The sequence below is a fragment of the Cryptomeria japonica genome, chromosome 8, assembly GCF_030272615.1.
Source record: "Cryptomeria japonica chromosome 8, Sugi_1.0, whole genome shotgun sequence".
Taxonomy (NCBI): Eukaryota; Viridiplantae; Streptophyta; class Pinopsida; order Cupressales; family Cupressaceae; genus Cryptomeria; species Cryptomeria japonica.
Window position 1 is genome coordinate 941,582 of NC_081412.1, and position 15,857 is coordinate 957,438.

The window sequence follows — 15,857 nt, forward strand, 5'->3', positions numbered from 1 at the left end:
AACCATTCGTGTTGGATTTTTTAGTGATCCCGTTAAAACAGAAAGGGTATGACGCCATCCTCGGAGGGGGGTGGCTAATTGCTGCCAAGGAAAAGCATGACTGGAAAAGAAATACACTCTTGTTAGAGAGCATGGGGAGAAAGTACGCGATAGACCTCCGATCGCAGATGGTGAACCAGGAGTTGGCATCCTCCTTGGAGTTGGAGTCGGATGGAGACCGGTGGGAGGAAGATGAAGGCTGACGGTGAATGGAGCCCAACAACGAAGGGGTTCTAGAATTAGAAGCATGCTCGGGGGATGACGGGGATTCTATGACCAACCTCTTCCATTGGCAGATGGAGGATTATGAATTGTTCACACCCTCGTGTAATGTGTTGAGCATCGAAGAATAACCAGAGGTATTCTCCCCAGAGTACGGAGAATACAGGGAGGGGGAGGCTCGTGAATGACACTTCGACACACCAGTTTCCCAAAGACGGACCCATTAGATATGAGGAAGCCAAGTTGAAAGAAAAAAAATTAGGAGAGGCGAGCGATCCCAAGAAGATTCTTGTGGGAGATGACTGGAACCCGGTGCTGAAGGCTGCAACAATTAAAATTTTCCTAGAATATAACGATGTGTTCGCGTGGACCTACAAGGACCTGAAGGGTGTACCCTTGGAGCTATGCGTACACCGCATTACATTGGTACTCGGAGCCCAACCCATAAGGAAGCGACCCTACCGTATGAATAAAAACTATGCTGCATGGCTGAATGATGAAATTGAACAGATGTTGGAAGCGGGGATAATTTTCAAAGTACAGACAAGTGAATGGGTGTCCCCTATTGTGATCTCACTCAAAAAGGATGATGACCAGATACGGATTTGTGTAGACTTCCGATGTCTGAACGCGGTCTCCATCAAGGACCCCTTTCCTATCCCTTTCCTATCCCCTTCACCGACAGTATCCTAGAAGAAGTGGCTGGACACGAGATGTATTCCTTCATGGATGGGTTCTCTGGGTACAACCAGATATCTATTGCGGAGGAAGACAAGATAAAGACAACCTTCGTAGTGGAAGACGGTGTATATGCATACAATCAAATGCCCTTCGGCCTATGTAATGCACCGACGACCTTCCAGCGTATCATTTTGCACATCTTTGATAAGATGTCTATAGGGAACTTCAAGGCCTTCCTTGACGATTGGTCCATTTACAGCTGCTAGGACACGCATCTCAAAGCCCTCGGGGAGTGCATGGAGAGATGTCGAAGGGCACGACTAGCCCTCAATCCAAAAAAATGCAGGTTCATGGTGCCGTAGGGAAAGTTACTCGGGCATATTGTGTGCAAGGAGGGACTAAAAACAGACCTTGACAAAATTAGAGTCATAGTAGAGATGGAAGCCCTGATGGTGCAAGGTCGGACTAAAAACAGACCCAGACAAAATTAGAGTCATAGTAGAGATGGAAGCCCCGATGGCAATGAGGGACTAAAAATAGACCTAGACAAAATTAGAGTCATAGTAGAGATGGAAGCCCCGATGGACATTAGAGTCATAGTAGAGATGGAAGCCCCGATGTCCATCGGGGCTTCCATCTCTACTATGACTCTAATTTTGTCTAGGTCTGTTTTTAGTCCCTCGTTGCACACAATATGCCCGAGTAACTTTCCTTGTGGCACCATGAACCTACATTTTTTTGGATTGAGGGCTAGCCATGCCCTTCGGCTATGTAATGCATCGGCGACCTTCCAGCGTATCATTTTGCACATCTTCGACAAGATGTCTACAGGGAACTTCAAGGCCTTCCTTGATGATTGGTCCATTTATAGCAGCCAGGACACGCATCTCAAAGCCCTCAGGGAGTGCATGGAGAGATCTCGAAGGGCACGGCTAGCCCTCAATCCAAAAAAATGCAGGTTCATGGTGCCGCAGGGAAAGTTACTTGGGCATATTGTGTGCAAGGAGGGACTAAAAACAGACCCTGACAAAATCAGAGTCATAGTAGAGATGGAAGCCTCGACGGACGTCAAGTCCTTGCACACAATATGCCCGAGTAACTTTCCCTGTGGCACCATGAACCTGCATTTTTTTGGATTGAGGGCTAGCCATGCCCTTCGACAGTGACGTCTGTCGGGGCTTCCATCTCTACTATGACTCTGATTTTGTCAAGGTTTGTTTTTAGTCCCTCCTTGCACACAATATGCCCGAGTAACTTTCCCTGCAGCACCATGAACCTGCATTTTTTTGGATTGAGGGCTAGCCGTGCCCTTCGACATCTCTCCATGCACTCCCCGAGGGCTTTGAGATGCATGTCCTAGCTGCTATAAATGGACCAATCATCAAGGAAGGCCTTGAAGTTCCCTGTAGACATCTTGTCAAAGATGTGCAAAATGATATGCTGGAAGGTCGCTGGTGCATAAGACAGGCTGAAGGGCATTCGATTGTATGCATATACACCATCTTCCACTACGAAGGTTGTCTTTAGCTTGTCTTCCTCCGCAATGGATATCTGGTTGTACCCAGAGAACCCATCCATGAAGGAATACATCTCATGTCTAGCCATTTCTTCTAGGATACTGTCGGTGAAGGGGATAGGAAAGGGGTCCTTGATGGTGATCGCGTTCAGACACCGGAAGTCTACACAAATCCGGATCTGGTCATTGTCCTTTTTGAGTCAGATCACAATGGGGGACACCCATTCACTTGCCTGTACTTCGAAAATTATCCCCGCTTCCAACATCTGTTCAATTTCATCATTCACCTGTGCGACATAGTTTTTATTCATACGGTAGGGTCACTTCCTTACGGGTTGGGCTCCGGGTACCAATGTAATGCGGTGTACGCATAGCTCCAGGGGTACACCCTTCAGGGCCTTCTAGGTCCACGTGAACACATCCTTGTATTCTAGGAAAATTTAAAATGCTGCAGCTTGCAGCCTTCAGCACCTGGTTCCGGTCATCTCCCACAAGAATCTTCTTGGGATTGCTCGCCTCTCCTAAATTTTTTTCTTTCAACTTGGCTTCCTTGTATCTGATGGGTCTGTCTTTGGGAAACTAGTGTGCCGAAGTGTCATTCACACAGGCCTCCCCCTCCCTATATTCTCCGTACTCTGGGGGGAATACCTCCTGTTGTTCTTTGACGCTCAACACATTACACGAGGGTGTGAACAATTCATAATCCTCCATCTGCCAATGGAAGAGGCCGTTCATAGAATCCCCGTCATCCCCCAAGCATGCTTCTAATTCTAGAATGCCTTCGCTGTTGGGCTCCATTCACTGTCGGCCTTCATCTTCCTCCCACCGGTCTCCATCCGACTCCAACTCCGAGGAGGATGCCAACTCTTGGCTCACCATCTTCGTTCGGAGGTCTATCACGTACTTTCTCCCCATGCTCTCTAACGAGAGTGTATTTCTCTTCTAGTCATGCTTTGCCTTGGCGGCAATTAGCCACCCCCGTCTGAGGATGGCGTCATACCCTTTCTGTTTTAACGAGATCACTACAAAATCCAGCACAAATGGCTGTGTGCCAATCATCACCTGCTGTGCCATGAGTGTCTCGAGGGGTTTAATCCCATGTTGGTCTGCTCCCAATAGATTAAATGTGGGGGGCCACAACGTGGGCTTCCCCAGTTTCTTCCATTTCTCCTCCGGGAGCACATTTACTCCTGACCCTCCGTCCACTATGGTGTCCGTTAGGGTGGTCCCGAGGATGCCCATTTCTACCACGGCTGGGTGGTGTCCACTGTTAACAACTAACAACATTGGGTCGACCGTAGAGCTTTCAACCTTCTTCGCTTGGTGACTTTGTGCAGGCACAACATTTAGGATAGCCGTTTTTAAGTGCAACATTGTTTCGACGAGGTCTTGGACTCTTACGGGTACCTCCATTTGCAGGATTTGCCTCAGGCTGTTTTCTTCCCCCTTAGTCCGGGATGTGCTTGTGGCCTCCCCGCTATTTCTCTCTTGTGCGGTCATCTCCTTCGTAATCTCCACCCTTGCTTCCCGTACTTGTTCCATTTCTATGCGGGGGTCTGGGTAGGAGGCCATCTTTGCCTGCGCCCTCGTAACCGCCAATACCTCTGCCTGAGTGGGTTCAATGTTCAAAAGATTGACTCCAGGTTTTGGCCAGTTTGTATCCTCATGGTCCCCCGGTCCGCACCATCGGCAGAGATACTGCTGGTTAGCCTCCTTCGTGCAATCTCGGGCGAAGTGCCCCCACTGACTGCAAGCCCTACATTGGATCATAGGTCGGCCCTTGGCATCATACTGGATATGGCTCCGGTTATTGTTATTATTATTATTATTCCTTCCGTCACGTCTATTGTCTCGGTACCCTCCAGAGGATGCCGTTGTGTTGTTCTGCTGGGCCGTAGTGCTGGTGCAGATGTTGTGGCCTGCTTAGTGAATAGCACTTGTGCATTCCGTGTCTTCATGTTGTATGGGCACTCCTTGATGGAGTGTCCCATCACTTGGCAAATCTCGTAGAAGGCCTTCTTTGGACAGGTACCCTTCGTATGTCCTTCCTCTTTGCACTCCGTGCACCATACATCCCCTTCGGTCCGACCCGTGCTTCTCATCACTTTAAATTCTCTCCTCATTCGCTCCATGTCTTTCTGGAGTGCTTGCACCTTTTTACTTGACTCCCTGCTGTGTTGCTCCCTTCGGAATAGTCATCGTCCTCGTCCGATGAAGATTTATTATTTTTCTTCTTTTTTGATGTTTTATGTTCGCTTTCCAAGTCCATCACCCTATTATAGGCGTCCTCATATGACGTTGGTGGGACAATTTTCATTTTTCTATGCAGGGAGGATCTCAATCCTTCCACAAACCACCGTTTCTTCAATCCATCCGCCGGTTGGCTTTCCATCTTGCCCAACAATTCCTTTAGCCTTTGGCTATATGCGCGGACGGTCTCCTTAGTACCTTGCTTGGTACCGTAGATTTTGGCTACAATTTTGTTATCGTCTCTTAGCAACCGAAATTGTAATGTCCCCTTCTCATGCGTAATGTTTCAGTTGACCAATGACCTATTTTGGAGACCCGTAGGCTACTCAATGGGTGAAATTAGGGTTTCCAGTTTTGGAGGTTGTTGTTGTTCGTGAATTAGAGTTTGGATTACAGATTCTTTCTGGGTTTTCAGAGGGCTTCGCAGTGGTATGTCCAACTTTGCGTTCCGAGCACTTTTTGGAATTTACTATTTTTAGTAAATTCTATTTCTGGCAGTGGTCTTGATTATTTCGGCACAATTGGTTCTCTTCTTCAGTTGGTTCAGTTGGCTTCGTTACTTTTGGCCTCGGGATGTTTTTGGAGATATAAGTTCATTTCATTTAAATAATGTTATGTTTTAATGTTATATTTTAAAGTTGACCCCTTGGCCTAGCTTCATCACTTCAAGTTGTTTTAAAAGGTGGTTTTCAAGGGTGGACGCATCATGGAAGGGATTTAATATTTCCTAAGGTCTAAAATCTTGCTTCAAAAAGGGGTGCCAACTTTATGAAGAGAAGTGAATTAAAATAAAGGTTAATTAAAGTTTTTAAAAGTGGCACCATCTCTTGGAGGAAAATTCAAATGTGAAATTAGGGCACACTTTCTAGAAGCCTCTAGAGATTCCTTGTTAAGCTTATAAATGGAGGCCTCTTCCCTTCATTTGGCATCTGATGTCTATTGAAGTGTTACTCTGTCGGAATGGTATTGGGGTTGCTTCGAGGAATGAATGCCTCCTAGCCTTGGCATTGCTTCTTGCTTGAAAGATAGCAACTAGTGGTGATTTAGTGTAGTTGTGAGAGTTTGTAGTGAGGATTGCATTGTAACTTGATGTGTGTTGGAAGTTCAGTTATTTGCATTTCATGTCATTTTTGGGAGTCGCGGTTAGCAGGGCAGATTTGTAGTTTCACTCATATAATTCAAAATAAAAACATATTCATTCTGGGTATTGCATATTTCCTCTTGTTTTGGCTGGGCACTCCTTTGTGCAAATTTGTAGATTCTAATATGAAGTGTTTTATTTTATAGAGAAGAATTGCCATTCTTGCCTGGCGTCACTGCTGGGAATTGCCTTGGGGTTCGTGTTAAATAATCTATTGGGTTAATGTCTGATTTCTTGGTATTGGTTTGTTCGCCTCCTTCATAGGAAGTCATTGCTTTTGGTTTTGGGTCATTCGGACTAGTATTGAGGGAGTAATGAGCATTTTAGTGATTCCATGTGTTGCTGATTAAGCATTTCAAGTGTAGGTCTGTCGTAAATCAGAATATTAAGATTGATCCTTGAGTAGAATTTCTTGGACTTATCATTTTTGTTAAGCCCGGGAGAGTCTTCTAAATTGTTGCAGCATTGTATAGTCTTAATCTTATGATCTTGGCAAGCATTCACTATCATATTGTAAGCTGAACAGTAGTACTGACAGCATTTCTTCTCATTTTCGTTTCACGCTTGTTATTTACATTTAATTCCATTTCTAAGTTCTTAGCATCTCCGCCATATGGTAGCTCCATTCCCACCTTGGGTTTGAAAGCACATGCTTGGTGTCGAGTTTTCCTTCCGGCAGTTGTAATTGTAAAGATCCTTTGACCATATGTTAGTCCATCTTGGGCACATTCTTGGTTAGAGTTGCTTTCAGCATGCACTAAGATCCTCTGACCATATGTTAGTCCATTTTGGGCACATTCTTGGTTAGAGTTACTTTCAGAATGCTTTAAGACCCTCTGACCATATGCTCACACCTTGCCCAACCCGGGATCCTGGTGTACATTCTTGGTTAGAGTTGTATTCTGCATCGTTTTGGTTTAAGTGCTAACCCTAACGGATGTGTGTTGCATTACTTTTTGTAATTGAAAATTGAAAAAATTCGTCTGGGATATTTCAGAAATTCTGCTTTAAATGCCTTCTCCAAGTTCTCCCATGTGTCAATCTCAGTTTTGTCCATGTCAGAGTACCAATCAATGGCAACTCCTCTTAGCGTGGCTGGGAATTGCTACACTCAGTCGTCATGGTCTGTCACCCCATTGGCCGACCAAATTGTTTCACATGTATGACAATGCCGTACGGGATCTTCCTTGCCATCACCTGCGAACTTTGGCAATTTCTGCTTACTTGCCATCCCACTATTGGGTCTCGCTCTTCCGGTGCCTTGTGTGCTTGTACTTAGTGATGCTCCACCTCTGCCCCCTGCACCTGACCCTCCACTCGTGGGTCCTCTGGAGAAGGTTGCTGACCCCGAATCGAACAAATTGCCTCCTGCACGGTACCCTTGTGCGCCCTTGTCACCTTCGGCTATACCATCACCTTCGGTTGTCTCCCTCCAGTTGGTTGTCTCCCTCCGGTTGTCCTCCAAAATGGACAAGTTCTTTAGTAGGTCTCTGGTAGCGTTGATTAGGTTTAGACTTCGCCTTGTTTCTTCCACCAACTCTTCGCGACTTTTTACCCTATGGTGGTATTCTGGCAAACTATAGAGTTTTCCTTCGGCACCCTCCGTGACTCCTTCTAGGTTCCCTTTGGGCAACCCTACGACAGTGTAGAGAGTGTAATTCTCTCCGTCTATCTCTACCTCGCAACCTCTGTGACACCTGCTGGGTTCCCTTCGAGCAACCCCTCAGCCGGTCGTCCCTCGGCAAGCTGCCTTAGCCTACGCTTTCGTTCTATCTGCTGTCTGAGATTCAATGCTCTTTGTGCCACTTCCCATTCGTCACTTCGTATCTTTTTATTTTTGTCCTTATTTAGTATATTGGGCATGAATCACTTCCGTACATAGCAAGCAGACATTATGCACACAAAACAAAAAAAAAACTTTTATTATTTTCCCTTTCGGCCACAATTTATGTCAACATTGTTTTGGGATTATTACAGTATTGCTTTATTCCTCCCGTAGGGGTTCAGGAGTTAGTTTCCCCTGCGGCATCTTTCATCACGCTCTTCTTCCCATCGCCGGTTGTTTTCCTCGTAATTATAGAGAACTTGCTGTCGTCTTTGTTCTCGCTCAATCTCCTCCCTTCGGTGCTGGTGAGCGAGGGATGCTTGGGCCAAGAGACAAGGGAGTTGGTGCAATAGTCTGTTTGCCGTCGGACTGACGTTGAGAGCATCCCACACTGCACCCTGCGGTACTTCTTTCTATGTCGCCTCTCTCTGCATGAAGGTTTCTATGGCCGCCTGGAACTGGATTACGAAGTCTCTCATCATTGCATCCTCTCCTTCATAGAGTTCGTTCAGTCGCTCATCATCCTCATCGGTGATGTTCTCGCGAATAGGTTGACCCATTTATCCTTCATCCATGTATGCCCGGATTAGACCTGGCAACGGCGCTAGATGTTTCGCCTATGGAAACTATTTCATAGACATAAGAAGTAAATGCACAGTACAGAATAAGAGATGCTAGTATGCCATAAGATAAGTGTTATAACTCTAAAGAAACAAGTATATTTTCCTTCACATAGTCCCCAGTTACAATGATGATTTCCCGAGGGAACAAGATACAATATATAATACCTGAGGGGGTGTGACCAATCGTCGCGTCCAACTACCCTTCGGGTAAACTAACTGACTCCCATAACACACAATTACCGATGATGACACAACATAATGACAACACTATAACATAATTGATTATTCCTAACTACAATCAGGCTACCATCAAATCAGAATGAGGGCATCAGATGTAGAGAAGACTGCATTCAGGTGCCACTTTGGGCATTTTGAATTCTTAGTCATGCCTTTTGGTTTGACTAATGCTCTTGCCACGTTCAAGTCTTGCACGAATAAGATCTTCCAAAAGCAGTTAAGGAAGTTTGTGCTCATACTTTTTGATGACATCCTCATTTTCAGCAAGTCTTGGAAGGAGCATTTGTAGCACTTGGATGAAGTTCTCAGTATATTGGAGTTCGAATCCCTGTTTGCTAAGGAGTCTAAATGTAAATTTAAATTGAAATAACTGCTCTATCTTGGTCACATTATTAGTGCGGAGGGTGTGAAGGTTGATCCTGAAAAGATAAGGGCTATCATTGATTGGCCTCCACCTGAGAACATAACACATTTGAATGGATTCTTGGGTCTATGTGGTTTCTACTGTAGGTTTGTGAAGGGATACTCTTAGTTGGCTTCCCCCCTCACGGAGCTCAAGAGGAAAGGAGCCTTTGAATGGTCAAAAAAGGCACAAGCGGTGTTTGATCAGTTTAAGGAGATTATGAGCTCGTGCCCTGTTATGGCATTACTAGATTTCACCAAGAGCTACAATGTGATGCATCAGGAGAAGGTGTTGGTGTGATTCTCATGCAAGAGAAGAATCCTATTGCCTTTGAAAGCAGGAAGTTGAGAGGAGCTGAAAGGTTATATTCCATATATGACAAAGAAATGCTTTCCATAATGCATGCTCTTGCAAAGTTTAGGCAATATCTTGTGGGGAGTAAGTTTGTTGTTAACGGTCTTAAGCACTTCATGCACCAGAGGGATTTGAATGAGAGACAACAAAAATGGGTGAGTAAGCTACAGGATTATGACTTTGACATTGAGTATGTCAAGGGGAGGAATAACATTGTGGCCGATGCTTTGTCTCAAAGACCCCACCTAAGCTCTTTGTGTGAGCTTATTGCAGATTGGAGGGACTTGTTGCTTGTTGATTATGCCAAAAATCAGTTTGCAACCAGTAGCATCATTGAGGGTAATTTTCATGATGAAAAGTACAAATTGGTTGGTGAGTTGATTTATATAAGGGAAGGATCTTCATTGTGACTGAATCAAAGCTCAAGGAGAAGATTTTGCAGACCTTCCATGACATTCCCCTTGCTGGTCACCAAGGTTATTTCAAGACATACAGGCAGATCCGAGAAAGATTTTCTTGGAAAGGATTGAAGAATGATGTGTTGAGCTACATCGAGGAGTGTCATACATGTCAAAAGAATAAAGATGAGAACACTCTACCTGCTGGTTTGTTACAACCTTTGCCCATTCCCAGTTAGAAATGGGAAAGTTTATCCATGGACTTTATCACAAGGTTGCCATGAGCTTGGGGGAAGGATTGTATATATGTTGTGGTGGATAGATTGACCAATTTAGCTCACTTTTTTGCCATCACCAACTCTTTTACAACAACCCAAGTTGCTGATGTGTTCTTTAGGGAGGTGTTCAGGTTGCATGGACTATTGAAGAACATTGTGAGTGATAGGGACAACAAGTTCCTAAGTACATTTTGGCAGGAGGTCTTAGATTATGTGGTACTGTGCTCACTCCAAGCACAAATATCACCATCAGGCTGATGGGCAGACCGAGATATTGAATAAGTGGTTCGAAGGCTATCTCAAAAACTATCTCAGAGCAATAGAATGCATGGGTGAGATGGCTTCACCTAGGAGAGTATTGTTACAACTCTTCATATCACATGTCCATTAGAATGTCACCATTCATGGCACTATATGGTTACAAAGCTCCTAGCTTCACTGATTTGATATTTGGTGATAGTAGAACCCCTCAGGCGAAGGATATGATGCAACAGAGTCAAGATATTTTGAGGTCTTTGAGGGACAATCTCTAACATGCATAAAATCAATAGAAGTTGTATGCTGATCAACAACGGATTGAGCGCACCTTTGAGGTGGGTGACATGGTTTACTTGAGGCTCCAGCCTTACAGACAATCTACTCTCAAGAAGAGTGGAGTTGAGAAATTGAAGCCACGTTTCTATGGGCCTTTCAGAGTCATCAGGAGAATTGGGGAAGTGGCACATGAGTTGGAACTTTCGGCGAGCAGCAAAATTCACAATGTATTCCATGTGTCTCGCCTTAAGAAGGCTCTTGGACATAATGTTGTAGCTTCAACAGAGTTGCCTCCACTTGATGAGGAGGGAGAGTTGGTTTTGATTCCTGAAGCTATCATTGACTTTAGGGAGCGTTCTTTGAGAAAAAGGGTGATCAAGGAGCACTTGATCAAATGGAAGAACTTACCTGTTGAGGATGCTACTTGGGAGAATGAGGAGATTCTGTAGTGTTTGCCCTCTCGGGTGAATAACTTGAAACATAAAGCATGTAATGCAGAATAATAACGCCATAGATAATAGATAAAGTATAAGAGATGTTATTCCATTCATAATTGCCCTTTCCAAGTTACATACGAAAGTATATAGAGATACCAAGGGGGTGCGAGCGCCAACCGTCGCATCGCAACTGCCACCCCTCGGTTGCCAACTAACCAACACAAATACAACTTAATTAACTAGTTTTATTCTTGTGTACAATATTGCCGCCAACATCATCCCCCCCAAAAGAAAAGAAGTCATCTCCGGACGACTTAATACAAAATAGAGATGACATTAAACAAAACTGTTGACGCCAAGCGAGCCCGGAACTTATACACCTATTGCATCCTCGCTTAAAAACCCTTTTCTACTACCATCCTATGCTCAAGTGTGGATTTCACCCTTATGGCTTCCTTTGACAACACAGTCCTCTTGTGCCTAAACCAAACTTGTTTGCAAAACACGCTTTTCAGTCTCAGCCTCCACCAACTACTACTCCAATGATACTCTCTCCCTAGCCAATTTGTCCTCAATAGCCACCCGTGCTACCCTCTCGGCATCCAACTCTTGGGTACGCCGAGCTAAGTCTCACGCTAGTACTGCCTCCAACCTGGTGGTCAGCTCCTCCCGAGCCCTCTGTGCATCCACCAAGGCAACCTCACGTCCAGCCGAGACATACTCTGAGTTTCTCAAAGCGTACCATTCATGCCTGGAAGTGGCCACAACCTTCAGGAACAAAGGCTAGGAGACGCCTCAAATCCTCCATCACACCCCAAAGTTTGATAATTGAACTGAATAACTCTCTGGTGCTGTATGACTTCGCATTCTTGCAATGCCTTCCCTCAAACTCTATTTGTTCGCAACCTCTAAATCCATCGCCCTCTGCGGCTCATGGCTTCCCCGCCAATGCTTAGTTGCAAGCTTCTTTCTCACAGTACGGGACAAACCAACACTTACCATGCCTTCTCTAATGCCCTTCGCCCAACTCAAAAAGTGTATTGTAGCTCAAAAATAAACTAGGGGTTTGGGGCAGCGCCCTAGCGGGGTCGAGGGGCAGCGCCCCTTGTGGGGTCCGGGGGCAGTGCCCCAGGTGCGAACACCAATTTACAACCTTCAGAACCACATGGAAGTCCATGGCATGCATCATTTTTGTGATATTTTAAGATGTCAAAACCCTTCTCCACTCTAATATTTTTAGCATCTTGGCTCCAGATGTCATCGAATGTTTTTTCAATCTGGTCGTTGTTTTTTTTTTTTTAACGAGCCATCACCCTCTTTTAAACTGTCACCGCTGTGCTCCTTAAGGCCTACGGATTGCCATGTCCCGAGCCCGTACACAGGTTCCCAAAAACTAACCCAACTGCTGATAGGAATTTAGTCAAACAGTTTGCATCCAACTCCTTATTTCTCCGTTTAATGTTTAAATCCCCTTATAGCTTCGGAAATGAAATGTTTGTTTGTTTTTAAGTCTCTGCATAGAATTGAAATCACATAATATGAACTAGAAGGAAATTACAATAATATGCAACATGAAGATTGAACTACTGCTGATATGATATTATTTCCAGAATTATTAAAATCAACACATAGCAGATTTTTCAACTCACCAAATACTCCAACATTTTTGACATAATATTCCAGCAATGACTTCCCATCTTGCTGCTACAGTAACATGAATAGTGTCGTGCTATAGTAACATGAATAGTGCCGCACTATAGTAGCATGAATAGTGCCGTGCTACAGTAACATGAATAGTGTTGTGCTACAGTATTAATTAGTCTTCAATCAGTCCAATATCTTCATAAAATCATCCCTTCAGAATGGCATAAGCATTGGTCAAGAAGTGGAGAAGGTATGAGCAAAACACCAAATCTGCCTGTAGCTGGAGATGCACCCAATCTGCCTGTTAATGAAGCTGATAGCAATGGATTCGAAAGGCCAAACCCCAAGGGAATGACGTCTAGAATGTCACAAGAGAGGATAGACGTCCTCTAATGCCAAGAACGGATCTGCAACTCACACATCAATTTCTTTTCATATTCAACATGCTGAATGAAGCCACAAAAGCTTCCTTTTATTCTTTCTCGAAGGGTCGACCCAATTCACTTGAGCAATGTGGGATAAAAGATTTGCAATATAAAACATATTAAAATATTCACTTATGTCTCCCTTGGGTGCCCCTTTGATTTGCACACATCCCCATAAAATAAATATTAAAGTAACACTTTAATATTTTACAATTAAATTAAATGTTACTTTAATAACACTTCAAGCATTAAAATATATTAGCAATCAGACTCCAAATAGCGTGAGTGATAGCTCGTCGGAAAGCTTTCACCGAGGAGTATCGAATCCAATCACCAAAACTAGCCTCCATTGTGTCTTGCTGACTTACTAAAAATAGTAAGTATGCTTGAAACTAAGTAAATCAACTCCGTTTTGGCCCAAACTAGAAATGACTAGGCCAAAACACTCCAGGATCCCCTTAAACCCTTTGTTAGCCCTCGGGACTATGTAGAGCTAGGCTAATGCACATACACTTGGTCAACTGCTAAAGTGGGGACATTACAGTCCGCCCCCCTTGAAATTGCTTGTCCTCAAGCAATCTCAGTCGAGCCTGCTGTATCACCTGCTCATTCTCCCATGTAGCATCTTCCTCCGGCAGGTCTCTCCATCTGACCAAATACTCCTTCACTATCCTGTTTCTGAGTTTCCTCTCTCTGGTGTCTAGAATAGCCTCAGGTACTAAGACGAGCTTCCCCTTCTCATCCAAAGGGGGTAAATCTGCAGAAGGTACTACACTCTGACCAATGGCTTTCTTAAGCCTAGACACAAGAAATACATTATGAACCCGACTGCCCTCTGGAAGCTCAAGCTCATAGGCGACTTCGCCCACTCTGCGAATCACCCTATAGGGACCATAAAATCTAGGCTTCAGCTTCTCTGCTCCGCTCCTCTTGAGCGATGACTACCTATATGGTTGTAGCCTCAAATACACCATGTCCCCCACCTCGAAACTGTGCTCTACCCTATGTTGGTCAGCATACAACTTCTGCTGATTTTGAGCCTGCTGTATATTCTCCTTGAGCGCTCTCAGGATATCCTGACTATCCTACAACAGATCCTTGGCTTTGGGCACTCTGCTATCCCCCAAAGCCAAATCCATGAAGCTTGGTGCTTCATACCCATACAATGCCATAAATGGAGTCATCCTGATTGTCATGTGATATGTGGTATTGTAACAATACTCCCCCATGTGTAACCACCTGACCCAAGCTCTTTGCTGCGCAGTCACATAGTTCCGTAAATAACCTTCCACCCATTTATTTACTATCTCTGTCTACCCATCTGTCTGAGGATGGTAGCTCGTACTATGTGTAAGATCTGTACCGCACAGCATGAACAACTCCTGCCAAAAGGCGCTCATGAAGTTGCTATCCCTGTCACTAACAATAAATCTCGATAGCCCATGCAATCTAAAAATCTCTCTGAAGAACAAATCTGCCACTTGAGCTGCTGTGTAAGAAGGAATAGCAAAGAAGTGAGCAAACTTCGTCAATCTGTCTACCACCACAGAAATGCAATCTCTTCCCTACACTCATGGTAAACCAATGATGAAGTCCATAGAAATGCTTTCCCATTTCCTGTTCGGAATGGGCAAGGGCTATAGTAAACCTGCAGGAAACATGTGCTCTCCCTTATTTTGCTGACAAACTGCACACTCCCTGACATACCTCTGAACATCATCCTTGAGCCCTCTCCATGAAAACCGCTCTTGGATCTGCCTATAGGTCTTGAAGACCCTTGGATGCCCAGCTGTAGGCACATCATGAAATACCCTCAGTATCGCGCCTCTCAACTGTGATGACGGAATCAAATAAACCCTGTCCTGAAATCTGATCAATCCATCTATCACCTCATAGCGATCATCCTGTATAGTACCTGAAATCAAACTAGAAGCCCAAGTATCTCCGACATGCTCTGGTATAATCTTATCCCTCCAATCTCCTGTAATCTCTGCAAGAGCACAAATGTGATGTCTTCTGGATAAGGCATTAGCTACTACATTCTTCTTCCCTTTGACAAACTCAATGTCAAAGTCATAAGCCTGCAATTTAGTGACCCACTTCTGCTGCCTGTCATTCAAGTCTCGCTGGCTTATGAAATTCTTTATGCTGTTGTGATCCGTTTTGATCACAAACTTCCCTCCAACCAAGTAGGATCGGAATTTGGCCAAGGCATGCATGATGGCCAACATCTCACGATCATAAATAGAATAGCTCCTCTCCACACCTTGGAGCTTCCTACTCTCAAAAGCGATGGGGTGCTTCTCTTGCATCAATACTGCTCCAATCCCATCACCTGATGCGTCACAATGAAGCTCAAAAGGCTTCGTGAAGTCTGGTAGAGCTAGGACTGGACATGAAGACATCACCTGCTTGAAATGCTCAAAACACCTCTGTGTTGCCCCTGTCCACATGAAGGCCCCCTTCTTAGTAAGATCTGTCAAGGGAGCAACTGTCTGAGAAAACCCCTTAACAAACCTCCTATAAAAACCACATAAGCCAAAGAACTCCTTAAGCTGAGTAAGGTTCGTAGGCGTGGGCCAATCAACAATAGCTCTAATATTTTCAGGATCCATCCAAACTCCCTTTGCACTGATAATATGACCAAGGTACAAAAGCTCTGTCATCCCGAACTCACACTTAGACTCCTTGGCATACAGTGACTCTCTCTCCAAGATAGATAGCACCTCCTCAAGATGCTGCAAATGCTCCTCCCATGTCCTGCTAAAGACCAAAATATTGTCAAAGAAAATCAAAATGAATCTCCTCAAATGCCCCCTGAACACCTGGTTCATGAAACTCTGAAAAGTA